The sequence below is a fragment of the Panicum virgatum genome, chromosome 7N (assembly GCF_016808335.1).
Source record: "Panicum virgatum strain AP13 chromosome 7N, P.virgatum_v5, whole genome shotgun sequence".
Taxonomy (NCBI): domain Eukaryota; kingdom Viridiplantae; phylum Streptophyta; class Magnoliopsida; order Poales; family Poaceae; genus Panicum; species Panicum virgatum.
Genome location: NC_053151.1, coordinates 22,725,263 through 22,751,009, shown reverse-complemented (window position 1 = coordinate 22,751,009; position 25,747 = coordinate 22,725,263). Strand labels below are relative to the sequence as shown.

General features: G+C 45.5%; 1 long non-coding RNA gene across 1 annotated transcript; it reads right to left on the bottom strand.

Moving 5' to 3' along the window:
• Positions 1-5,579: 5,579 nt before the first annotated feature.
• LOC120683958 lies at positions 5,580-7,772 on the bottom strand. The gene is made up of 3 exons (XR_005679007.1): positions 6,842-7,772; positions 6,223-6,315; positions 5,580-5,857 (listed from the first exon to the last, which is right to left on the bottom strand). It is a non-coding gene; the product is annotated as an uncharacterized LOC120683958 (long non-coding RNA).
• Positions 7,773-25,747: the final 17,975 nt, after the last annotated feature.

Below are 25,747 nucleotides of genomic sequence, written 5' to 3'. Positions count from 1 at the left end.
GCGAGTCAACTTGGATGGGGGAGGCATTGTGCCCCTCGTCCTCGTCGCTCTGTTCAGCCATCACGCTGTATTCCAGCGCGGGCGCACGTCTCACGGCGATGGGAGCCACCGCAATTGGAGCGGGGACAGTCGGAGATTGACGAGGAGGCTCTTCGTGATGCTCCTTCTCCTCCTTGTCGTCTTCGGAGTCGCCCTTCGACTGGAGAGGCTCCGAGCTGAAGATCGAGTCTAGAAGCTTCGGACCCTTCGCCGCACTCGTGCCGGCGAATTTTCCTCGCCGTTTCTTCTTTTCGAGGGCGCTAGTGGCGCCCGCACCACCAGTGTCTTTCTGTTGCTTCTTTTCTTTGGCCTCCGCCAGCACCGCCTCGGCTTCGCGGCGGGGAGGATTAATTCCGAAGAAGCTAAAAACTCGGTTCCTCCTAGTTCCACCAAGGTACTCCATCAATTGCTTGTACTCAACACTGCCCACAGGGCCAACAAATTCGTCGGTGGCAACCTCAATGGCCTTCGGATCAACGTTTGTAAGCAAAGTCGAAGACAATAGATCAGAAAAAAAATGCGCACCGTCGCGGCGGAGGCCAAAGCACTCCGTAAAGTCTGGCATCGGAATGCCTTCGATCCACTTCACTTCGGGCACCTAGGAGCTGACCGCCGACCCCTCCCGGATGGCGAAGCACTGACACGCCGAGAACTCTTCGATGAGATCTCGGGTGCTGAAGCTCTTCACCACCACCCGCAACAGCGCCACAAAAGCATTAGCCTCCGAAAGAAGAGGAATCATGGCAGCCTGTTTGCACCCGAGTCATCCATTTAACCACAGGCATGAATCCTAAAGTGGAACATGAAAAACTTCCAACTTCAAGAAGATATACAAGAACCATGGGGTATCACTATGCCAAAATACACTAAAGAAGACACATACAACAAAGAAGACGTGACACATACTTGAGAGCAGTGTCACCTATGTAATGTTGATGACATAACATAACCAGACGTGACACATAACAAAGAAGACAATGATGTATGTATAGCCTATTTCCTCCCTCATTTTTTTTCTTTTTTTAATTCATCATAAGTGACACATTTAGCCACAATGTGTCTCCGATAATGAGGATCATTGGAGATATGTTTTGCTAAAACGTGTCACCGATGATCGGTCATCAAGACACATTTTGGCAAAAAGTGTTACCGATGTGGTCATTGGAGACGCGGAAATTTGCCTCACAAAGAAGCTGTTCACATCAGTGCCACAAATTTAGTGGCGTGAATTTTCACATCACCGATATGGGTTGAGCCGCGAATCTGATCTTGTGTTCTGCCATGGTGTATATTTAGCTACAACAAATGATGCGACATGTACAAAAGCTCATCGTTGGATGATAAGGTGCGTGCAACCAGACGGGCTTCATAATCCATGGCACCGGAAGGAGGCTAAAAGATTTATTGTGCAATTTTGGTCTTTTGGGCTCAAATGCGTTCAAGCACCTATTGTGATTTTCTTTTATTTTGTCATTGTTACAAAGTTTTAGATTGCCTTTCATTTGTACTTAGCCAAAATCTCGGCCGAATAAGTTGAATACGCTCCGACTATAAGTTGAATACGATCGATGCTTATCCTACAAAAATCCAATCCGGTAGTGGGCTGTCTGCTAATTTATTTGGCCCAATAGCAGTTATAGCCTTCTAGGCCAAGCGTATGATAGATTATACCACGTGTGTATGCATCAGACTAGATAGCATGCTTCGTGCCCTTTTCTACTTTTTTCCAAATAAATATGATGAGGTATAAATTTTTTTCTACTTTTTTCTTTATTCTTATTTTCTAATCTTTTCTATGATACTAATTTTTCTTTTGTCCTCCCTTTTTATTTTTTCTTGCATATTTTATTTATCGAAATTGTTAATCATGTTATAGAATTTATGTAAGTTGTGTACGTGTCTTGTAGAGTTAATTAATAAGTTATTTTCTTTATATACTTATGCAATTCATATAGGCAGTAGGGGACAACGAGCTTGTGTTAGTACATGTAAATATACTTATAAGTATATTTATTCCATGTAGATGCCTTTATCTTTAAATTTATTTATCTGTGTAATTTGATCGCAATGTTAAATTATTTGTACATTTTGTAGATTAAATAGTTTAGCAATGTTGACTCTTTGTTCGCGATATTAATTTTTTGTTATTTATCCTATACAATCAAACCTTCATGATGTTTAATATTTTGTTCGTTGTAAATTATTATTGTTCATTATTATTAATTTTTGTTCATAATTTATTTAGTTTGTGTTGTGAAAATATTTGTTCCCAATCTCCAAAATGAACTATTTAGTGTTTTTAATAAGCTTTTTTTTTAAAAAAACATGCAAATATAGCAAAATGTGGTTTTGTTTTGAAGACCTTGTAATAAATATGATAATGGTACGGCCCAAATTTAATGTTGATGTTCGGTTTAATAGTTATAGCTTTTTAGTTTGTTCCCACATCATTGTTTTTCGAGCATGTATAATCTCTCGCTCCTAGCAACATGTGCACGCGGGACAGCCCAAAATGAATCCGGAAATAAAAGCTAGGTGGTTCTGCTTCATGTGATGATTTGTGGAATTTCTGTTCAATGGATAAAAGCACTTGACGTTGATGAGGCCTACCAAGGAGTACCTAGGAACTAAATTAGCTCGAGTGGAGCTGGGCAACCAATTCCGAACCATCACCTCAACAAAATGGCAAGGTCACCATATCGCAAGTAGCCAGCCAACAAAATGGCATGGTCACAAGCTGAGGTGGCCGGAGGAACCATGGCCTCAACAGCAACTATATATATCTGGTATTTGATTTAGATAATTTTTTTAGATAAAAGATAGATATTATCCGGCTTCATCTACACAAGGTATAGAATCAGTTCACTTATTACAACGAGTAATTCAAATAAGCTAAAAATATTTAACAAAAGGATCTTATTCTTCTAGGCCCGTTCAAAAGGAGTATGTGCATTATATTTGAAAACAATATATCCTCCGTGTAAACCCCACAACTGGGCTCCCGGATTAGCTTCTGCACAAAAACTAGAAGTCTGGGCTCTCGTGGACAAGGTGGGGCGAGACGTGTGTGTGCTGAGTTGATAGGTTACGGTTCAAACTAGATTAAGCTTGCATGGTTACAGGGCTGGATAGCTTCACTCCACGTGAGCAGTGGCTTGCAAGGCACATGCATGCATATGCGGTGGTCGCTGTTGGGTCAGAACGTTAGACACTGCGCATCGATGGCTGGTGTTGGCTAATGGCCCTTGCTTTCACGTTAACCATCTAGGAGTTAATAACAAGAGGTGCTGGCAGGTTGTCACGTACACAGGAGAATAGATGAACGGTGGCTGCTATGCGGATTAGCACCTGGACTCTAGGATTGGTTTTGGGCCTCACCTAGGTTAAGGTGGCTTGGGCTAATACTGGGTTAGGGCTAGGTTAGTTCGGGTAGGACTCGGATTGGGTCGAATCTACTACCGGGTTAGAGCCGGGTAGGCTAGTTACCTTTCGAATTTAACTTGAAGGGCACACTTCAATTCTAATTCCACTCAATTCCAAACAAGAAAAATAAATTCAAAGAAAATTTGATTAAACTAGGTAGATGCGAACTAAAATCCAAATAACTCCAATTATTTCAAACTACCATTTAATTGCTCCTTAATTCAATTTATATTTTTTATTCACTAGGAAATGTAGAAAGGCAGAAATCACTCTTAAGTGAGATTAACTACAGAATTATCCCAAAAAAATTTGAAATTCACAAATTTTCGACTTATTAACATTTCGAAAATATCCGGGACGTTACAGGCAGGAGTTGTTATACATTTTTCTTGGGAAAAAGGCCGGAGGGTATGGCCTTAGCAGCCCCTGAGTGTGTCCAACCCAACCCAAGGTGGGGGTCGGGGGTTACTCAGAGAAACAGCGCTCAGCGAGGCATGAAATTGTCAGGACAAGTTTGTTTTATTGCCATGAAAAGTTTGTATAGCTGTTTGTTCTAAGGACAGAAACGGCGTAGCTGTTCGATGTTCCACGCGTTAGTGGAGACTTCACCGTCGGCAGTCTGCAGCTTGTACGTGCCGGATCGGAGCACTTCTGCCACGATGAAGGGACCCTCCCACGGTGGAGAGAGCTTGTGGCAGTCCTTGTTGCTCTGCACGCATCGCAGAACTAGATCACCCATGGAGAAGGCGCGCCCTCGCATGCGACGGTGGTGATATCTGCATAGCACTTGCTAGTATTGGGCCGACAGTAGGAGTGCGACGTCGCGTGCTTCATCAAGCTAGTCCATTGCATCCTTGAGGGCGGCATCTACCCCCGACTCATTGTAGGCCTTCACCCTCAGGGAGCCGTAGCCCATGTCGGTCGGGAGGAACGCCTTCGAGCCATACACCATGAAGAATGGTGTGAAGCCGGCCGCTCGGCTGGGGGTCGTTCTCAAACTCCACAAGACGGCTGGGAGCTCGGCGACCCAGTGTCCTACTAATTAATGTGTCGATTGTAGATATAAGGCTTGAGCTCTTGTAGGACCATGTCATTCGCGCGCTCGATCTGCCCCGTTTGTGTGGGGGTGCACCACCATGGCGCAATCGACCCTGATGTGGTAGTCCTCGCAGAACTCCAGGAACTCCTTTCCTGTGAACTGCGTGCCGTTGTCCGTGATGATGGAGTTTTAGGACTCCAAAATGGTGGATGATGTCGAGGAAGAAGGCAACGGCCTGTGTCGACTTCATGGTCATGATCGGCCTTGCCTCAATCCACTTCGTGAACTAGTCTATGGCAACAAGGAGATGGGTGTAGCCCCTGGGTGCCTTCTTTAGGGGGCCAACCATGTCCAGACACCAGACCACGAACGGCCAGGTGATCGGGATCATCTAGAGTGCCACCAACCGGTTCCTATGCCGCCTTGGGGATTTGGAACCGGATCATAGCTCTAACCGGTGCCTATGCTGCAGTATTGGCACTGGTTGTCGCCATGACCCGGTACCAATTGCCCTCTTTAGGCTCGATTCAAGCCAAAGGTACCAGCTGCTGTTGCTGCAACAGCAGCTGGTACCTTTGGCCTCACTACAAAAAATCTATTGATCCATGACGATTGAATTTCGTCACAGATCACTAAAAAACCGTCATAAAACAGTATCTATGACGATCTCAAATATCGTCATGTATTGAGCGTCATATATCACACCTCGTGACGTTCCTTAAATTTTCGTCATAAATTGCTTGATCCATGACGTTTTAAAACCGTCATAGAATATCTCCGGGCCCCCGAAGCCCAACCCAAACCCATTTTTTGTGACGAAAATAAACGTCATAGATTCAATGGCCACATCACACAATGTCCACATGTCTTGTGACATGGCCGCTGATATGGCCATTGACGTGTGCAAAGAGGATGACGTGGCGCTGACATGGCCAATGACAAGGCACTGACATAGCCGATGATGTGGTGCTGACATGGAATGTTATGATGGTGGCTGACGACGTGTATTTCAGCCCATAAACTTTTCAGCCCATCAAAGAGGCCCATCAAATTTCAACCCGCTCAAACAGTCAGCCCATTCATCATAGCAACATTTCAACTCAAATGACATTAAGTTTTCAGCCCATTTATCAGAATTACAGCATATTAGATTCAATATCATAATCTCAAAAACAAAAGATTCAATATCTCAGGTTACATTAAGAAGCACATCACAATAGCTGATTACACTTGTTCTCTGAAATATCAGTTGAAGTCAGATTAACACATACTCCCTTGCTTGCTGCAACCATTTTTTATAGAAGTGTACCATCTTTTGGGTCGTGATGCTCAGTCTCTCGCATCCTTCCTTGCTTCCTGCAACCAGCAAATAAAAAAACAACACAAAAAACTATTAGCTGGTAGTGTAGTTATATTTTGAATGTCCTTAAACATAACAAATCTGCAGTACAACTAACTTATGTACAAACAGATCTTAGCATTTGGTTGCACTAACAGATCTTAATCACATCCTACTATATGAATGCTCATCCTAGTCAGGTAGCTAAAACACTAAGCTCTAGATAAAAACATGTGCATAATAGAAGAAAGACATCTATCTATTCTTCAAATATATACTAAGTTATCTCTAGTAAAATCATTCAATCAAACAAACTAGTTGCAATCAGAAACAAACTAACAAAGAAATATGCTATATGGCAAATAAATGAACAAACTCTCACCTTCGGTGGTCATTTGGTTGTGTCCATCAGAATGAGTAATGCAATCATCTCTGTCACCAACAATGGGGCTGTCATCATGCTTGGTAGATCCATCTAAAAATGGCAGGCACTAAGAATGCATTCAATTTATGGATCAAATCTAACAAAATGATAGTAAAAAAACAAATCAATGCTGCATTTAGATGCAGACGCATGGAGGAAACAATAGTTAATAAATTGCTCGGTTAACAACTTGCTGCTATCAAACTTTCATAAAAATTAGTAAGGGCCGACCATGAAACAGAGCAACAAATGAGCTACCAACCATGCTTATTTAAAGAATTAAGAAATAATAACCTGTGATTAAGAAATAGAATAACCAAGATTTGGCATTAGCCTGCAGCTATTTCGAGCAACAGAAATAAGTTACCTACCACCAGATAGCGCTAATCAAGTAAGAAGCAGCACCAGTTAGCTAACAAGTCAGGGGATTAGACTATGGTGCCTTGCAATGATAGCCTTCATTATTGCTCAGTATAAATAAACAACCAATATTGAGCTGCACTTTATTTGTTTGCTTCTGCTGCCATCGGCCAAATAGAAGAAAGACAAGTAAGTAGAGCGAAAATAAGTTGTTTACCTTGCTGCAGCTGCTGCTTACAGCTTGCTACTGTCGGACAGAGAGAGAAAAACGAACAGAGAAAAAGCCAGTATACTAATCCATTGAAAGGTCAGGGCAAGATTGGATCATGTACTATTGTTGGCCTGTGGCAATCAAAACAGACCAGCCAGGCTCTAGCAGCAGCAAATCAATAAGCAAAGGAAAACAATGCTGCTGCTCTGAATTGCCGACTAATGAATCGCAAATAAAACAGCAGAGAACCGAGAGCTGAGGCAGCGAACAAGAAAGAAGGCCGAGCTGAGCATAAAAGCACAAAACACCAGCTGCAGAGGCAGGCACACAAGAAGAAATTAGATCACAGTAAGCTATGGTGCCACTTGAGGATAAGACAAGGTAGAAACAGGTAGATGCGGGGACAGAGCTACAGACCCAAAATCAAAGCACGGAGATCCAACGAAACAGAATCACTGACGGAACCAAATCACAGGCACAGAGAACAAAAGACTAAATATATCGAGTTACTACTGCTGTAACAACAAGTCAGATCTCGAGACCTGCTCCCCAACCAGATCTTAAGTGGCTAGCATCTCCTGCCTGCAGAGCCGAGCATCTCCTGCTCCCCGACGCTGCCTCTTCCCCTGCTGCCACAGTGAGCCGTGGTGACCGGCGCAAGGCAGAGCTAGCCCTCTTGTGCCCCGACGCCCAGGCATCGGCACGCTCGCACTCCGGCTTGTAACTCGGCGCCCGCCGCTCGCTGTGCTGCTACGGCCGCTGCCCCGCCGGATCTGAGGGATGGAGAGAGCACCATGCTTGAGGGGATTGGGAGACTGGCACCGCCGGAGAAGGGGGCACGACAGGAGATGGAAGTGGAGGGCGGGGGCAGGCGGGGTGCGGGATCTGGGAATGGGGGCGCGGCTGTCGCAGTACTGGAGGAAGAGGAGCAAGACCTAGGTTAGGGTTCGCGGCTGGGGCAGCAGAATATATACCATGGGAATGCAACCTTAGCCATCGGATCGGCGATGGACGGACTGAAATAGTTGGACCAATTGGGCTGGATGGGCCTTCTTTCGTTCCTTCTTTGTTTAACTTTCTTCTTTTTTTTCTTCATTTTATTGCACCATTGTAAAGTAACATATAAAAATAATTACTTTATATGCATCAATACATTTTTCATATGTAATAGACTACATATAAGGTATCTTGTAGAAGTTACAAAAAATTTTGAACTGATTTACTATTTTCAGTACTTTAAGTGAATATATGTGTGTTTACTGAAAATTATTACAATTTAAACTCCATGTATCTCAAATAGTATTTAAAAAATTTGAAAAAAAATATTTCAAGGAAGTTTCATCCATTATAGCTCATATCATTAAAATATATGAAGAGTTCAAATGTTTACTAGGGATAAGTCAAACTTCTACCTGTAACCTTATTATAGAATAATGATAATAATATCTAAAAGTTCTCTGAAAATTATGTAAATTGTCATGGAATCATTTTATGTATGCATAATGCTGGCATAAAATTTTCATAAGATTTTATGATATTCAAAGTATACATTGTTCATAATTGATGTATCTCTCTCACAGTTTCTTCTATTCAAGTCAAAATTTTGAGATTTGAACACCTCGTAACATATTCAAATTTGCATGCACCTCAAATTTGGACACCACCTTATGTTGAATATAACATTGAAAAATACCAAGTTACATTAGCAATTGTTATGCACAAACATTCTTTTCAATGTTCTATTTAGTTGGAATAAAATATGTCATATCAAAACAATAAATATATAGCAATTAACATATAAAAAAATCCACAAAATAAATACTCCAATTTTTAGAAAAATTCAGAAAAAAGAATCATCAAATTTGGAGTTACTATGAGGGAGAAATACCGATTACAAAATTTGATTCCGGATTAAAAAGAAAAAGATGAATCACAAATGTGTTCTTGGTTGCAGGGTCAAGTTTCAACAAAAAAATAAATATATTTATTACCGAAAATCTTTACAAACGAAGTCCTGGTGCACTGGTAAGGCGCCCTTGTTTTTTCTTGGTGACCCGGGCTCGAATCCCCGTTACTCTTTGGATCTCTTATTTTAGCTCCACCGTGAGATATTAAAATCATTTTAACGCCACAATGAACCGCAGCATATATTTAGGATATATAGGCTAATACCAAATCCCAACACATGTGTAGGCGCAGCCTAGTGGAAGGGCACCAGATTCTCTCCGCCGAGTCCTGGGTTTGATTCATCTCCTAGCTCTCTCCTTTAAATGTGTTTTTTTCCCTCGCGCGGCACTTTGAAATAAAAAAGGTCCCGGGGCGCTTTTCCCCAGCGCTAGTCCTTCTGCTGCGGGCTGATGCTGGGCTTGGGTCCCGGGGCGCTTTTTTTTCCCCTCGCGCGGCACTTTGAAATAAAAAAGGTCCCGGGGCGCTTTTCCCCCAGCGCTAGTCCTTCTGCTGCGGGCTGATGCTGGGCTTGGGTCCCGGGGTGCTTTTTTCCGCAGCGCTAGTCCTTCTGCTGCGGGCTGATGCTGGGCTTGCCTGGGCTCGTGGCGCAACACAACAGGAGGGGGAGAGAACCCGACCTGTCAAAAAAAAACAGAAGGGAGAGAGAGAGAGGCCTGAAGGGCAAAAACGAGCTCGGCCCTTGTTTTGTTCCAAAATTTTCACTACAGCTAAGAAATGTTGAGTTGGGCTAGAATGGTCTTTTTAGGATAAAATAATGAGCAATTTTCTTATGCTATAGAAATTTAAAAAACTAAAAAAATTGAATTTAAGCTTGTACAAAATATTATGTAGCAACATAGATGCATACGTGAACTCAGTTTGTTATATTGATTCGTGGGCTCATGTTAATTATAACGCATTTTTCTTTATCACCATTGTGGTTTAAGCATAATATTAAATTTATGACGATTTTTATTTTCATTCTATGACGTTTTTAGATGTTTGTCACAGAAAATGGGCCCAAATTAGGGCCCGTATGGGCTATTTGCAAATCTGTGACAAAAAAATTATAAATTGTCATAGATCATGTCTGTTTATGACGCTATTCAAAAACGTCATCAAAAATTCGTCATGAATCAACAGATTTCTTGTAGTGCCAGGACCTTTGGCCCGTTTTCTAGTTGTGTACTTAATAGAACTGCGCAATGAATGAGTTAACTTGATTGTAATCAGTGATCACTACCAGAAAACGGCACATTGGTTCGCGCATGTTAGTACCGGCCACACTTTGGTCCGGTACTAACACCTCAATTTAGTACTAGGTGGTGCACACAGTGCCCCTCGTAGCTGATTAGTACCGGTTGGAGGCTCGAGCCGGCACTAAACTGCACCACCCATGCAAGCTGGCAATGGCTAGCGGCAACTTAGTACCGGCTGGAGCCTACAGCCGGTATTAAATGGCTCGGAGAATATTTAGTATCAGTTGGTGGCTCCAGCCGGTATTAAGTGGAGAGCTCTAGTACCGGCGAGCCACCGGCCAATACTAATGGGTATCCTATAAATCAGCTCACCTTTCTCTTCCCTAAGCCCGAGCCAAGCATTTGACCGAGCTCGGGTTTTCTTCTTCTCATGGCCTTTTAGAGAGGAGTTGCTGCCATTTTTTCAAGTTTTGTGGGGTTTTCACTCATCCAAGTGCGTCAAAGGTTTGCAACTTCATTCTCTCTTCTTTGATGGTCTTCATGCTTTGTTTCATGCCCCATAGTTAGAGAGATTTATGTTTTTTAGAAATGGTGAGAATGAGCATGATTTTTTTGATTTACGCAATGATTTGAGATGTATAGAACCGATGACTTGAATTTGAGACAAGATTTATTGGATAGATTGAATGTGGGTAATTTATAGTGATTTTTTCAATTACTTTTAAGTGACATGGTTAGTTTGGAGTTAGTATGCTTTTAGTAGGTAGATTTTGGTTTTATACATGTATACTATAGATAATTTGCAATTTGAATGTTTATGTGTATGTGAGATGTCAAATTGAATAATTATTGAAAAGTGAAACCAAGATTCATACTTGGTAATTAAATAATTATTAATGGATTATTTTGACACTATAATGATGTATTTATTAAGGCACACATTGAAACCATGATGAAGTTGTTTCAGAACATGTTTGTATCGTTAACCTTGAACCTACGGTAATGACATTGATATTCGGGGCTAGCATGGATATCCACGACGCGGTGCGGTATAAGGAGGTGATGAAGGACTATGGCCTTGGTCCTATGAAGAAATCCTCACCTTTAAGCAAGGTGAAGATGGCACCATTCGGACTAAGACCGTACTCTTTTATCACGTACTTTGACCGCACCGTGTCTCGGATAACAATGCTTGCCCCGTATGGCAATATCATCACCCGCAGGGTCGAGGTTAATGACATAGACATGTTTCGAAACAAATATTTTTTATTTCTTGATGGCTTTTGAGAAAGTGAGCCTAAAGCAAAGTTGCGAAACTTGATTGCACATCCCTTATGGCATGGAATGGCGTGTTCGCCTCGAACTGAAGACTGTCAAAATAATTACGGTTTGAAATTTATGTTTTCATTGTAATTCTAAGATCGAATTTATTTAGGTTTTTTACATTTTTTGAGCCGATCACAAGAGCTTTATTAAATCACAGCAGGAATACAATGGGTCCCAATCACCTCCAAGAGCGCGCCGTGGGAAGTTTCCTAGCCACTCTAGCTCAGGTTATAGCATCAATGGCAGACTTGCACAAACATGTGCTGCCCCATTGCCTTCCCCGTTTACAAAAGAAAATTCTAAGGAAACAAAAGACCTGCTGAGCTCTCGGATCTCTTGCCAGATTCCATAGACCACGCTATGATCACCATTGCTCTCCATCATATTTCAGCACAAGGAAGGCCCAATCTTCAAAACAGTAGGTTCAAGAACAAGGATAACTTTGCTGCAAACAGCGGGTAAATAGCTTTATACCTGCCAAGGTTGGATGCGACTAAGCGACGGGGAGAGAGGCACCAAAATCTTGAGGACTTCGACTCGATCTCCGAACGATCGCAGAACCACAAACTGGGACTAATCCACACAAAACGGCATAGCTGAACTGGAAGCCGTAGAGCAAAAATTAGGAGACCTCATAGAGATCTTCCTCACAAGTCCAAGAAAGAACTCGCAAGAATAGAGGTGTGTAAGACACTCAGCAGCGTGGCTGCAATACTATATCGGTTTATCAAATGATCAAAAGTTCTTTTCTGAGTACACATAGGGGATATTTATATTAGGAACAACCCTTCTAGACAGGTATGAACTGAAGTCTCCATGTTGGAAGGTGGAAGGCCAAGTGGTGAAACATTCACGAGATGGTCTTCAATTCCCTCGCGCGTCTTCTGGGCTTCTGTGCAGTTCTAAGTAAAATGGTCATAACTCCTTATTGGGAAGTCCAAATGACATGTGGTTTGTTGCGTTGGAAAATAGACTTAATTATCTTTCCATCCATGTATAGCTTGAACCATTAAACCTTGTATATTGGTACAGTTTTGCATGGGAATTTGAACATCTTGCAGACTGTTGACCTTCTGACCAGTCTTAACTAAAGTAATCGGATCTCATTAGTAGATAATCCAACATTCTCGGCATGAATGTCATTGGAAAGAAGACTTGATAAGCTTTCCAAAATATCCTCATTCACCTTTATAGGTTTTGGGAATCAAGAGATAAAGTACTCGGACTGATCAGCTTTATACCAGGTTGGCCCGGTAATCCTTCCTCGTCACACCGGTGCGATAGTGGCACTGTGTCTTGATTCTTGGACCATGTATCTTCCACTTCTTCATGTGTATACCTAAGCAATATCAATGTAGAATTTTTAGGTAGTATAATATTCTCATGTATATTGAAGTTAGTTTCATCTAGGAATGAATTCACCTCTTTTTGGAGTAGTTTTGCACGGCTTCGTGTAATTGGCCCTTCATGCACTTGCTTATATGTAACTTGAGTAACTGTTGGCATGTCCTCATCAGCTGAGGTCTTTTCTCATGGACAGTGCAACAGTTGCAGCTCGACTTCTCTAAGCTTGGTTTGACGGTCTCCTTTGTATCAGGAAACCAGGTAAGGTCTATGGAGGTCTTGTGGACAATGATTTAAATAATGTTTACTTATTAATGTTATTTTTCATAGCAGACCAGTTCTTTATTTCTTTCAGTTCCTTTCTCTATTTCGCATATCAAAATTCATGGATATTTTTTTGATGGAACAATTGTCTTGGAAGTATTTAAAATACTCTATTCCAATGGCTTCTTTAGAGAATTCATAAAATAATCATCAATCCTTGCATACATTCATGAAATGTGTTCTGGTCCTTTGGTAGCTCCGTGGCACCATGTTTTCTTGCTGAAATTGAAAATCCAGTGAATGCATACGGTATATGTTCATGCATCTCATAGTTCAGTACTTGATTCGGAAACTAATTTAGTGATGCATTGTTGCAATCAAACTTGTAATGTCCAGTTAATTGTGGTCAATTTTAGTCTCATGTAGATTTAGTGGTTAGCTCTAATTTGTAGCGTTTAAAATTCTCGACATTGAAACCTGGATAGAGTGAAAGTGAAACACGGCAATGTTAGCTCTAATTTAGTGGGCTTGAGTATTGGATGATTGGTATAGTATATTCTATAAAAATTAAGCTTTGTATATTGTTTTGGATTGCAATGGTAATTTTGAAAATGGATTGAAATAAGCTAATTTTGGTTGAATTTAGTGGGCTGGAAAATGTTTGCTAAATTAGTGGTCTGCTTTCGATATTGGCCCATTATAAAATGGGCTGTGGTTGATGTTCACGTTAGCAACCAAAAAGGAAACTGCCATATCCGCAGACAAAAAAAAATTGCCCCATCCGCAGCCAAAAAAATGCCACGTGGGATGCCACATCAGCAACAAAAATAAAAGCCGCGTCGAACGCCAAGTCAGCAGCCATATTTCGTTGTGATATCCTATATGCATATGGCAACCCAATACCTCTCGTTGCGATATATGTTGAGCATATATCAGTTGCGATTTGCTTCAAGCATATGGACTGTTACAACTTCGTTGTGACATCCTCCAGTCTTATTGCAACAACACAGGTGTTCGTATTGCATCACAATGCTAACATTGTAATACCGCTTGTTTGCAACATGCCAATGTGCTTGCAATTGCCACTAAAGCAATGGCACCTATCATTGCAATCACCAATATTACATCCCCAGTGGTCATTGCTACTTCTAGCTATGTCACGCGTCGTTGCAACACGTCCTCTTAGCGACGTCATTTTGTTAGCGATGCAACACCATATTGCAACTCATCTAAGTGCAACACCTGGCAACGACAGCAAAGTGGTGCTATTCCTTGCTATTGCATAGAAAACACCCCTATTGCAACGTTTTCAAGGCGTTGCGTAAGGTCCAAAATGTTGTAGTGCAAATTTCTTCAATACTGACTGCGCAATCCGATCAAAATGCTTTTCCATTGCGCTGACCATTTCTGGAGAAATGTTTGGGTGTACGCAGAATGACTTCAGTTTTCGTGTGATCAATACCCTATTATCAAAGAGAGCCTACAGCCCTATGATTACTGATCATATCCGCTGGAAGCTTTTGGACCAGGGCGCAGTTTTCATGAAAAGGCGTCCTAATCACATTCCATTTATTGACATAGACATGCATTTCTTTAGTCAAAGGAGGCCGCAGAAAATGCAACATTCGTTTGTGCCCATAAATTGTTGGAAGAATGCAAGATAACCTTCTAGAGTATTCTCCACAAGACAATAAGAAGATATTTTCATTGAGTACTCTAGAATTAGTAATAAATAAATTAGAAAATCTTGTAAATATTTAGGAATTCTCTATAAGGGGCGAAATATGTCACCACCATATGGTCCGCCTTGGCCTATAAATAGAGGACACAATATTTTTTTTCTATGTAAATCGATTGAGTGAACATGATGGAAGCTTCCATAATAGTCAGCGTAGTTAGAAAGCTTCACCGAGTGACCTGCAGTAATCACTGCACCAGTACATATGATCAGCCCAGTCTACCCAGAAGATTAGTGAAATCTTTGCTACTACTGTAAATTGATACAGTAGTGCATTGCCTGAGAGCGTGCATATTCTTGGCTTTTTAGTATAGAGAAATAGATTACACCCTCAAACTGTAGCACAAAAAATAGGTAATCTAATACCTCAAGTGTGTCTATTCATTATTCATGTATGAATAAAGTATGCAAACAATACCTTTTATATCCATCGCAAACATCTATTGAAGGCTTTTTGAAAATCTTAGAAGATGAGAGTAATGAATATTTAGCTCCCGTAATCCACAACCACTCTCACACATCGTAACTAGTTCATAGTGGTAAAATGATTTTATGTTGCCTTGGAGAATAAACCTGATCGACCATTGTTAGGTTATTGGACATTAGAATCTGAAATTCAGAAACACAAGAAAGAAATCACATAATGAAGAGTCATGTACCGATCTAAGAACATCCTGATGTTTTGTCCCATTAAATCATCACCCTGAGCAATTTCATTTTGTTGCTGCCTTTCCGGTTCCGGGTCCTCTAAAAGTCCCATGGGTGCACTTCATCTAGGGGCGGAAGAGATGAATCGCTAATATAAGCACATTCCTAGGGCTGCATGGTGATATCAGAAGGCTGAGATTCCTCATAGGAGCGATTGACAGAAGAGAGTGAGCCAATGGTCAAGCACTGCACACAATAGAACATTAGCATTCGTAACAAAAAAAAGCATGTATGTAGTTATCAACAAATATGAAGTATCTTATTAAAGTGTTCCCATCCTTTCATATAAAAGTAGGTAAGCCTCGCAACTAAGAACTTCATCCAGAGAGGCTTCTATAATATGATCACCAGTTTGCGAAATAACATGACTTGGAGCCGCCGTTGTTACACTTCTGGCTTCCTATCTTAGGACCTCAAACATAGGCCATATAATGACCTCCTTTTGTGCCTCCAATGTGTTCCTTTTTGTTCCTCAATGTGTTGCACAACCCCGACTAATCGCTACAAGGTGTTGATCTCCGTAGAATTTCAGCAATGACGATCCCTCATAATAAGCTACAAAATTACAAAAAACACATGTGAATCACAAAGAGACATTACAAAAATACCCAAAACATCGCATGTAAATCAAATGGGTTGCATAATCACTTTAATTGTTCTACAACAACTAACTTATCTCTGAAAAAGAAACATGAAAACTTAATCATAGAAGAAGCTTACCAACAATGAGCATTGTTATCTACTTAAGTAGAATCCAGTGTTCAAAAAGGCATTGTTATGTGCTCACCTACGCGCGCTTATGCGCCTAGCGCTTGCCTAAGCGCGCTTATGTGCTAGGCGGAGGATAGGCGCAGCCCGGGAGAAGGCGGGCCGCCGGTGTGGCCAGGAGGCGGCAGGCGGAGGCAGGAATGGCCGCGGCGGAGGTAGGACGGGCGGCAGTGGAGGAGAAGAAAACAATGAACTGGCGCCGGCGGAGGAGGAGGCAGGGGACGTGCGCTGGCGGAGGAGGAGGAGGCAGGGGACGGGCGCCGGCGCCAGAGGCATCGGAGGAGGAGGCAGGGACAGGTGTGCGACGACGGAGGAGGAAGTGGCAGGCTATTGATGGTCCTTAAGTGCAAAATTTGACCATCAACTATACTCACAAAGAGTGTCGAAATCATTAAACAGAAATTATCAGAAGAGGAGGAAAAATATAAATGCTTTGGAGATTCCGCACAACGAAAGACTTGGAATAACTTGTATTATTCCAAGGGTTAGGGACATTCGGCACAACAAATGACCCGGGACTGTGAATCTCTAACCTGGCCAACTGGCTTCGATGGGGTGATCAATGCGGATGCTGCTCCCTTTCCTATCCAAATTGACAATTGAAAAAGAAAGTGAAATCCCTTGCCTGAGCACCAACTTTCGGTTCCAGAACCTGAGCGGAACTTTGCTTTCTGTCTTGTGAGCTCCTTTCGGCTTTCAAGAAAAGGGATGGGATATCGCCAAGCAAGATGTTTTCTTGGTGGAGAAGAAGAAGCTAGTCTTTACCAATAGCCCTCTCTTGTCTTTCAAGCTTACATTTTTCTTCTTGTTCTTTGTCATAATGCCTATTCCGCGACGAGTACTACTTTTTTTTTACAAAAATTGACGAGTTCGGCACAACCTGAAATCCTTAGGGGTGCGCCTGCCACCACTATCTCCTGACACACGACTCCTATAGTCCTGGTACCGCACAACTAGGAATGGGTAGAACCGCCGCCCATCGGGGTAAGTGGCATGCACGTTTCGCATAGTTCTATCACCGGGCTAGCTAACTCGGTCCTTAACTGCCGAAATGAACATCTTCGTCTCAAGTGTGTCTCTACCACAACAGTCCACGAATGGCACCCATTACAGGTATCGCCCCTCAAACGCCTCCTCTATACTACCACAGATCCCGAGGGATGGAGTCCCCCCACAGGGAACATTGGTACCCGCCACAAGTACTCGCAGGGCGTGCCCAACACACGCCCCTAGCCCTCGCTCAAACGATCGAGTTAATTCACTCGCTCCCGCTAGATAATCCTAACTAACAACTCCTTATATGTGGATCACCACTCACGCCAAAACTATCATCACAAAAACTCGCATATACACATACACAGCAAGCATTATCTCTCGACCTTTCATAAATGGTGGAGTAGGTGATCAAGGGATAGGTAATCAAGTAGGCTATGCAGGTTCAATATAACAGTATGTGAAGCAATAGCATAACTAGCATGCGATGCCTAATAGGTTCCAAAATCTGAGATGGGCATGAACCCGACAACTCCTCATAGCCTTCCGGAGCTTGCGGGGGCTTCTGGTCCGGGATGTCCTTCTAGATCTCCTCGGCGTTGGGGAAGTCCTCCTTTGTCTTCTGGGAGTCCAGGTCGTCAATCAACTCTTTCTCATAGGTGCCTAATCGTAATTACATATAAACATAGGGGCTGTTGACGATCCTTAAGTCAGAAATAAAATTGTCAACTCGTGCATCTTTTCATAACATTCAATCACCAAATGTAGTTATATGACTTATTTCTAATCAATTCCACGAGTTTTGGTGAATCTTGGATTACAAGCACCCATACGTGAAATAAGGAGGAATTGAGCAAAAGACGCAACACAAATGCACAGAATATCCAATCCTGCGTCACACTTACAAAAGAGGCTGACAGACGGGTCCCACGTGTCAGCGGTTAGCCGGGCTCACATGTTGGTCACGATGTGTCACTGACAGGCGGGACCCACATGTCAGGTTTCTGGGAAAGAGAAAAAAGGAAACAAAGGGGCGATTCGGTTGTGGGCTCGAAGTGGAGTTGGGCTGGATCAGACAGCCCAACAATGGCTCGGCTCGGTTTCTACTATCAAGGCCGGTTAGGGCTCCACGGTGACCTGGGTTACGGCCCAACTTCCTCTTCTCTTCTTCATTTCTTCTTTTCTTTTTCTTCATCTGGATGACAACCCGGGCTCACGTTTTGGGGTCTCTTCTTCTCTCTCTGGCTTGCCGGTCACACTTGTCGGCGTCTCCCTTCTCTTCTTTGCTTTCTCGCTTCCTCTCGTCAGCGGGCTGCTTCGATGGGGCAAGGCAAGGGCACATGTGCAAGGAAGGCGCCGAGGCAAGGCCAAGGCGGTGGGGCTTGGCACGGACCAGGGTCGCATGCGCGGAGGCGATGGCGTGCCAGACCGCGGCGGTGGCGAGGTCAAGGCGAGATGCGGCCATAGCGGCGAGCTGGACGATCAAGGTCGGATCAAGGTGGATGGCTACGGACAGCACCGGCGACGGCACGGTGCGCGGGCTCCCAGTGTTTCGGATCCGCGGCGGCGAGAATGGACAGACCACGGGCATGGTCGTGGCCTCCTGCGTGTGCGACGGCGACACAGTCTGGTCTGGGTGCCCCTGGCCATGGGCCATGGCGAGGATAAGTCCGCGCGTTACAGTCGAAGCTCGTGCGCATGCGCAGCACTACCCAAGGCGCGGAAAAGGGTGACGGGTCGAGGCCCGGGCTCGGCGAGCTCGGACACAGGCGAAGACATGGCCGTGGCGGGACTGGCCTGTGGGTGGTTGTGCACGGGGCTAAACGCACGTGTTGTGCTCGGAAAAATGTCGTAGAGGCGCACGCGTGCGCCATGCCGTGACGTCGTGACAGCGCGCACGATCACCAAGTGGCGGCGAGGCTGTGCGTCGGCTTCCATGGGGGCAGCCGGGCAGGTTGGTTTGGGCACGCACACGCGCGAACTCCCCACACCCCGGGGTCGCGACGTGGCCAGGCAGCACACGCAGAGCACCGGCATCGTGGGCCTGCATGACGCCACGACAGCGAGGTGAGGCAATGGCAGGTTTGCGGCTGGCAACGCGGCGCGGCGACTCGTCCTTCCTCTCTTCTTCCCTTTTTCCTCTGTTCCTCGATGCGACGACGGAGCGGCACGGTGGCGAGCAAAAGCGGGGTCCAACGGCAACGGCGAGGTCCGACGGCGACGACGATGGCGGGGCCAAGGCAGGTAGGGCAAGTGGACGTCCGTGCGCGTTGGCGTTCGGAAAAATGCCCAAAAAAATGGGGGCTTTCGCCTTGCCACGCCGCGATGTTGCGGCAGTGGCGAGCGCGGTGACCGTGGTGAGGCATGGCCGGGTGGCGCGGCTGGTTTCGGCGAGGGAGAGACCAAAGGCAGGGCCTTTGGCCCACTCTTGTCGCGCGCGCATGCTCGTGGCGGTCCTGCGCGCGTATGGCCGGGGCACGGCCATGGCGAGGTGAGATGAGGTTAGGGCAGACGACGGCAGGTCTCCCAGGCGGCGAGCTTGGCAAGGCTCGTCGGCAACGACGTCTACAACAGCAGCGGCCGGCAACGGGGCAAGGGCGAAGACCGTGCATGGCACAGCAAGGCAGGGGCGAGTGGGCGACACGAAGACGCGACCCTTGGCTGGCTCGGTGCACACGTGGCGGGACAGGGATGCGGCAAGGCAAGGCAAAGGCTCGGCCTTGCGTTGGCATGGGTGCGCCCGTACACGGGCGCTCGGGAAGCCGAGTCCGCGACGTGTGCCGGCCCGGGCAGGCAAAGTCTGAAACGTAGATTGAGCTTCAAATTTCGTGCGGCAAGATCCACCGAGTGAAGTTGGGTCCCACCAAGATGAGGCAGCCTGGATGCGCCGTGCCAACACAACACTCGCCAGGCACGGGCGCGAGGCATTTTTTGTGGGACCCAAACGTCACCTCGCATTCCAAATCCCACGAGCGGCAACCAGGCTTCAGGCACAAGAGATTCTTTCGCAGCTCAACAATGGCGTCTCACTCCTAGGCTCAGATTCGGTTTTTGCGGATCTTGGTGAGGAAACAAAATGGAAGCAGGAAGAGAGGAACAAAGCAGTGTCGACGAGGCGGACAATCACGTTCCAATCGATGGTAAAGGTACAAGCTTCTACTACACTGTTTACATTGGTTTGAGTATGAACTCATCAATTTTCCACGGCACACATTAAACAGCTGTTGGATTTGTTTCGGTTCAAGAGGCTGCAATTCTAAACTGCTACCCATTCAATTCATGCTCCAATCACACTGCTTCAACCACCAGATGGGTGAGATAGCATTGACGCCGCCATGGGCGAGCTATCGTGTGGTAGCAACCGGCTAGATCCAGCATCCGCCCTTCCGGTCTCACCCCTCTTTGCCGCCATGGTCGATGGAGTGCCGCCGACCGTCCCCCCGGGCTGCCACATCTAGGGTAGCTCCGGCGCGAACAGTCTCTTTTGGGGGAGGTCCCCCTTTTGGCTTCTTCATGTCCACCCCTCCGCTTAATCGCACACTGTAAGTGGTTCAGTTTGCTTGCAGTTCCAAAGTGTGTCACTTTGTTTGATTTCTCAACGTCTCAACATTTTTTAATCGCAGCTACTTACAGTCTATGCTTAATAGTTTTCAAGCGTCGGCACCTGCATCTGCAGCAGCTCAATCTGGCGGATGCAGAGTAGTAATGCCGAGCAAAGTCACGGAAGAAATCTCCAGCAGCGATGAAAGCCGCGGCCCATCAGGTAGGAATTTTCCCCCTCGAGGTGTCTTGGCCTCTTGGGTCTCATAATCCCTTAGTCCTAAGAGCGCGGAGTAGCACGGAATGTTTCCCAATACAACTAACTTGAGGGTTCATTCGCTGTTTTTGACTCGTGCTGTCAGAATCTTCAGCTCGGGGTAAATTCACGGCTGCTGGTTGTATCTTTTAGGAGTGCTCATGTTATATGTGCTTAATTTACATCCGACAATTATTGACCAGTAACAACTGGTACATATTTGCATACTTGCTTATACTGTGTCACTTTTTGCCTATTATAGTTTTTGTTTGTGATAATAATGATATAAACTTTCAATAAAAGATTCTTATATGTAGAGTGAGGAACAAACACTATAGTTTCCTATGTAGGCCATGCAGAAACATTCAGCTATGTGGCTTCACAGTTTTACTTAAGGTTGGTGTTTCCAATAATAATTGTTAGCTTTCTCTAGTAGTGTGCAATGTGAAATTTATCTTAACATAATGTCTTTTGCAGACTGCAGATCTTGGACACCTCAGTTTTTGCACCGCTCTTCATATGGCCCTGCTGTGAGGTTTTTTTAGACAAGAACATTTGAACCATTTGACTAAGAAGGAACGAATAGCAGACTCAGAAGCTGACCTTGCAGAATATGGAACACATAAGGTGGGACCCTGATTCAGAAGCTGTAATTCAAAATGAATTGTCCTTGATTAGTCATCACAAAAGAAAATGTAAGGATGGCTTGGAACATTTCAGATGCTAGTCAATATAACTGTTCCTTTATGTTGTCAAAATGACATGCTTGGTGGCATACTGTTCCTTTATGTTGTCAAAATGACATGCTTGGCGTACATGTTGAAGTTGGTGACATATTACTAGAAAATATGTTCAAAATAAATATCCTTGCCATTATCATGTCCCTTGCCACAGCTTAGTAGCAGATAAATGAAACTTGCACAAAGTAAATTGTACCATTTAGCTGTTAGTTTCTTTATGTTTTCAGGATGCAAGCAGGATATGAAGATTCCAGTGAAAGATTCTAGTGAAGACAAAGTGAAGCTTATTTCCACATCATGAAGCTTGTTTTCAGCTTCACAAACTCTCAAGATGAATTGTTCCATGTTACTATTCAATCTAAAATCTCTCAAATTGAAATCCCTCGACATTGGAAATGAATTTGCATGGACTATTGATGTGGGCTAGTAAAAATATCCCACCTGTACAGAATATTTGATATACAGGCATTATTCAAGTAATAGGCATCCCGCATCCCCATGTGGCCATGTCCTAACCAAGCAATGCATCCTCTCCCACCATCCTCAAAAAGTTCGGCACATTTTGGTGGAGATACGCACCAATGCACCTGGACAAAATGTTCAGCATATATTAGCACAAAATGTTTAGCAATGGATTGGAGAAGAGCAAGAGCGGCACAGAAATCAGCAAGAAAGAGAGAGGGGAACAAGGAAAGATAAAGGGCAGGATGGATTGGAGAAGAGCAAGAATGGCGCCGAAATCAGAAAGACAGAGAGAGGGGAACACAGGAAAGAGAGAAGGGAGGAAAACTGTGGGATGTGAGGATGGGGAAAGAACTGACAGGTAGGCCCGGGATGGGGGGTTTTCTGCCTCAAGCGACAGGCTTCACAGGACGCTCGAGGCACAACGCGAGGCAGAAGCACGAATCTCGAAAAATCTGTCTGACGGCACCAAAGGTGCATGTCCGGGCCCGTGCCGCTGGGAAACATTAACCCGGCGCACTAGGATTGGAACTCCGGGTGGTCAAAAGCGCGGCGCGTGTGCGTGGGTGATGCAAGCGGGGCGGTTGCTCCCCGCTGTCGCGACGAGGCAGGGCAGCGCTCCCGGCAGGCGAGCACGCGCGGAGCAGAGCAGGAGCGGGCGGCGTGGCGGATGTGGGCCGCGCGAGCGGGGCAGGCGGCCGCGGAGCCAAACACAGGAACGGCAGGGCGAGGATCCTCAGCGTCCGCGCTGAGGATGCGTGGCGCGCATCCAAGCGGTGGCGCGGTGTGCACGCGGAGCAGGCGAGCATCCAAAGCTGGGCAGTCAAAGCGGATGTGGTGTGTTATATTGTGCTCCAAATTTATTGTACAAGAAAAAAGTCAATTTTCGATGGAGCGGAGTGGAGGCCGGTCGCCAGGAGGCTTGGGCCGGAGCGTCCTCATATTTTCTATGGTTTGATTTCGTTGTTCTTCGTCGTTTTCTCGTCGCTTCTAACACGGTGCGGGGTCGATGGCGCGGGTGTGGCTGCTGTGGCCGTTGCGGTAACTCGTCGGGTAGCGCGTGGAGGCAAGCAGGCAAGCAGGCGATAGGCGTGAGGCAAAGCGGGAGAGAGAAGCGAGTGTGCGACTCGCGTGGGAACGACGCAGCTACAGGTTGCTAATACCCCACCGGTAGTGGGAGGCCAAAGGAAGGCCGCTGGCACTTGGTTGCTAGAGCGGCGCATGTCTCAGCTGTGGGCGAGCTGGACTGGGCCGACGACCAACGTGGACGTGGTTGGAAAAACTGGGCTCCCGGATTAGCTTCTGCACAAAAACTAGAAGTCTGGGCTCTCGTGGACAAGGTGGGGCGAGACGTGTGTGTGCTGAGTTGATAGGTTACGGTTCAAACTAGATTAAGCTTGCATGGTTACAGGGCTGGATAGCTTCACTCCACGTGAGCAGTGGCTTGCAAGGCACATGCATGCATATGCGGTGGTCGCTGTTGGGTCAGAACGTTAGACACTGCGCATCGATGGCTGGTGTTGGCTAATGGCCCTTGCTTTCACGTTAACCATCTAGGAGTTAATAATAAGAGGTGCTGGCAGGTTGTCACGTACACAGGAGCATACATGAACGGTGGCTGCTATGCGGATTAGCACCTGGACTCTTTGCGTAGGATTGGTTTTGGGCCTCACCTAGGTTAAGGTGGCTTGGGCTAATACTGGGTTAGGGCTAGGTTAGTTTGGGTAGGACTCGGATTGGGTCGAATCTACTGCCGGGTTAGAGCCGGGTAGGCTAGTTAGCTTTCGAATTTAACTTGAAGGGCACACTTCAATTTAAATTCCACTCAATTCCAAACAAGAAAAATAATTTCAAAGAAAATTCGATTACCTCAGGATCTGGCAGCGATTGTGCGAACCCCTAAGCCCCTGAGGCATTTTCAGGGGAGGGGGCCTGAGTTGGTCGAGTTCAAGGTCGGCTGTTCACCCTCTACTCCCGCGGGCAATGTGTTGGGGTCGGGCGTGCCAGGGGTCGGATGCTGAGCCCTCAAGCCATCCCCCGACGTGCGAGCCTCCGCTGGCGCCTCCTCAACATAGTGAATCGAGGGTTTGTGTTGGTCGCTAGCAAATATACCCGTGGAGATGGGTTGCCAGGTCGATCCCATCTTGGCCAGGGCATTGGCGGCTTCATTCAGGCAACGAGGGATGCGGACGAGTTCCAGGCCGTCGAACTTGTCTTCCAGCTCGTGCATTGCCTGGCAGTACGCGACCATCTTGGGGCTGAGGCAGCCTAACTCCTTCATCACCTGGTCCACGACCAGGCGCGAATCTCCTAGAATTTCCAAGCGTCGGATGCCCAGCTCAATGGCGATGCGTAGGCCGTAGATCAGGGCTTGTACTCCGCCACATTGTTTGACGCTAGAAAATGGACGCAAATCGTGTACTTCATTCGGATGCCGAGTGGGGAATTGAAAACGAGGCCGAGGCCCACCACCTTTTTCATTAGCGCCCATTGAAGAACATTGTCCAGTACTCCTCATCTACCGAGGCCGAAGGCAGCTTGGTATCCGTCTACTCTGCTATGAAATCCGCGGGCGCTTGGGATTTGATCGCTGTGCACGGGGCATAAGAGATGCCCTGACCCATGAGCTCAAGTGACCACTTGGCGATCCTCCCGGTGGCGTCTGGGTTTCAGACTACCTCGCCCAGGGGGAAAGACATGACCACCGGGATTGGGTGCTTGACTCAAAGTAATGCCTCAGCTAGCGTTTATCATTCAACACCGCGTAGAGGAGCTTTTGGATATGGGAATACCACGTTTTGGTGTCACCCAAGATTTTGCTTACACAGTACACGATGCTGTACTTTGAGGACGTGTCCTTCCTCCTCCCTCTCTACAACCAAGGCGGTGCTGACCACCTACGTCGTGGCAGCTATGTAGAGGAGGAGGGGCTCGCCGTCAACTGACGAATCCAAGACTGGCGCCTTGGTCAGGAGCGCCTTGAGTCAATCCAATGCCTCATGGGTCTCGGGGGTCCAGGTGAATCGTTCGCTCTTTCTCAAGAGATGGTACCCGGGAAGTCCCCGTTCTCCGAGGCAAGAGATAAAGCGGCGGAGTGCGGCGAGGCACCCAGTGATTCGCTGGACACCTTTCAGGTTCTGTATTGGCCCCATTTTCGCAATGGCTGTTTTCGTGCATTGCTTGTGTTGGTCTTAAATTGATTTTCCTTTTATTTGCGCCCACGGGGATCATTTACGTCATGTTTACAACATTGATTCATATTTCAGAGACTATACCACTGGCAATTTGAAATATATCTATGAAGCTCAAGCACACATTAGATATATTAAACAAATGATTGTTGCTGCATCGTGTTGGTTCTACTACCATTTTCTATGACCACCGATAGACTGATATTGGAACCAGCATATGATCGTTTGGATCTTAGGCAGGGTGAGCAGCTCCAGACTAGGCAAACTAGCTTTTCTTTTTCACATTTTGTGTGTTAGGGAAATATATTTGGTTTCCAATGGAAGTGGATGAAACCTAAACAGCAAAAGCAAGGACTATGCATAAGGCCTAAAGCCCCAACAGTAGCCCATGATACTCACAATCACAGAAACACACATTCCTCTCTACCTTGATTGT